Raw genomic sequence first — 2,569 nt, 5'->3', positions numbered from 1 at the left:
TATGTACTATAAACAATGACATGTTATAACTTCCTTTCCTATTATCATGTACTCTAAACAATGACTTGTTATAACTTCCTTTCCTATTATTATGTACTATAAACAATGACTTGTTATAACTTCCTTTCCTATCATTTGGTAATCTTTTAAGGTATAATTCTTCCACTTTTCAAAGCGGTCCTGTTTTCAGTTGTATAATGTTGATTACTTATAATTTATCGAATATAATAAGAAACAGATAAGATAAGTTGAAGTTATTGTAAAGGGGCAATATTAAGCTGAACTTAAGGTTATGTGAACGAACAATGTTAAGTCAATCTTGGGTTAAGGGCTGAAAACTGATAGCAGCGAGGGTACTCATTGAAGATCTATGGCTTAGTGGATGTAGTAGCTTTTGTAATTTGTATATTATTGGAATATTTTACCAGTTTTTTGGTTTAAGTTATTACGTACTAAACGGTCAGTGTTAAGTCAAACTTAAGTTAACGTGAAAGGGCAGTGATTAGTTAAAATACAAATTATACGGAGTAACAGTAATCACTTAAACTTAACAATAAAAGAATCTACAGACGCGGTTGTAATTAATTTTTGGTAAAAAGGATAATTTTCAGTTCTACGTGAATCTTTTTTTACAGTGTGTTTCCCATCGGCAACCCCGAGTGTTCAATAATATAAGCTAATCGACAACGACCTCTGGATTCCCAACTTCGATGCGAGGATATTGATCATAATTCAAGACTTTATATTACTGTCAATGTAGTGTGTGTGTTTTTTTATAATTACGATAAAACTGAATAAAAATGAACATAAAGTCAATACACATAGAAAACTATACGTTATTATATATATTTTAGTTAATACTCACATACTTATGTCGATAAAACCATAATAAACTCCACTTAAAAACAATTATGCAAAAAAGTTTATAATAACAAGAAATATTTTTTTTGTTAATTAACGTAAACACATTTACTTTGCAAAGCAATGAATTGATTGTTGAAATTATTATGACTGGTGAATTTTCAAAGAATTGGTCGTTAAAGTAACTGTGATTGGCGAATTTTCAATACATTGGTTGTTAAAGTAATGTGATTGGCGAATACTATATGATATATCCCCCTTACCAAGGGGAACTAAAACGCTGCTGTAAGATCACCAACGTACGATGAGGGTCTACGAACTCGAATATGGCATCAAATTTTTTTTCCTTCCCACTTCCCGGATCCAGGAGTGCCACGTTTGAAACTGTATTCATACCCACAGTCACAAGCTAGCAGTCCAAACTTTGGATACATGGTCAGGTGCCACGAAAGTGTTCTAATGTTGTTGTTTTGTGGAAGAACACGGACCCCTTTGGGATAGCTACAAAAGTAATTGGGGAAAATGGTGTACTTTGATTGGTACGTTGGGGTCCCACAATATCACAATCTACCAATTGTTTGAATGTAATCGTTAATATGCGCACCAAAAGAGGGCGGGGCATCCGCAGAAACAAAAAAGGAGTGACGTCATAAGTCAATCACTACCGAACATTTTCAAAAGCGTCGTCTTGTTCAGACACTGCTGTGTCGCCTTCACATTTTCTACACCATCCTAGCCATCATTACAGAAGGCAAAGAACCATTTTAAAGTCACTTACCTCGCACTGTGATCTTTGACACTGGAATTAAACACTTTACCAAACAGAAAGGCTGTGAAAATGAATTTTTAACTTACATAATTAATTAATTCAAAGTACATGTTGTTGATCTCACCTAGGAAACATAATTAGAAAAATTAATTTAACGGTTAAAATTGTGTTTGTGCACATGTGAAAAGTTTCACGGTTCATCTTGAACCAAGGATGGCTATTTGTGTATAAAACACTCAAAAATAGATTTACGTGTATTAGTTGTTTATGGGTCTTTCTCGAGCGACGTTTAGTACATTTTTTAAAGTGTATGTTTCCCTCAGTATGTGTAGATTAGATCTTTTTATAAACACCTTTCTGGAAACTGAAAAGGTAGTGTCAATAGGCACAACCAAAACTGAATTTGTCCAGAATTAGCCAACATTATAGGACTTGCATGAGGAATTCTTAGTATCGCTGTCTTTTAAAATCAGTGTGAGACATGTCTTGTCCTTTACACAAACTACTGGAAAGCCTAACAAGCTTTGCTATACTGCAAATCGGGAACAAACTGAAAACAACAACAACAACAAAAAACTCACTACTATTTGTGTATTAACTTACCTAACCTTTGGAAATTCAACCATAATACATACGGATCTCAACAATTTTCTAATGGAAGCAATGTTATCACAATTACACGATGTAAAAGAACATCTCTATGACTACTATATTACTGCACTTGACTAGGTCACTTTTTTATTATAACTAATATAAAAAATTGTCTACTGACCCAGTTTCTGCTAAAGGTACAAGTATTTTCCCTAAAAATAAAAAATGGATATTTCAGTGGTATAAAAATGAAGAATGAAAAAATAAAGCAAGCCAAGCACAATAACAAATTGGTCAGTCATTCAGAATGACTTTTATACCTCCAAAGTCCAGACTGAAAAATAGACA

General features: G+C 33.2%; 1 long non-coding RNA gene across 1 annotated transcript in view; it reads left to right on the top strand.

The window, feature by feature from the left end:
* Positions 1-840: 840 nt before the first annotated feature.
* LOC111087269 overlaps positions 841-2,569 on the top strand; it is an 18,809-nt gene continuing 17,080 nt past the window's right edge. Inside the window, exon 1 of the long non-coding RNA XR_002611971.1 lies at positions 841-853. This is a non-coding gene — a long non-coding RNA (uncharacterized LOC111087269). The remainder of the gene's footprint in view (positions 854-2,569) is intronic.

The sequence above is a fragment of the Limulus polyphemus genome, unplaced genomic scaffold, assembly GCF_000517525.1.
Source record: "Limulus polyphemus unplaced genomic scaffold, Limulus_polyphemus-2.1.2 Scaffold1941, whole genome shotgun sequence".
In the NCBI taxonomy this organism is placed as follows: Eukaryota; Metazoa; Arthropoda; class Merostomata; order Xiphosura; family Limulidae; genus Limulus; species Limulus polyphemus.
This window is presented reverse-complemented; position numbering and strand designations above follow the sequence as displayed.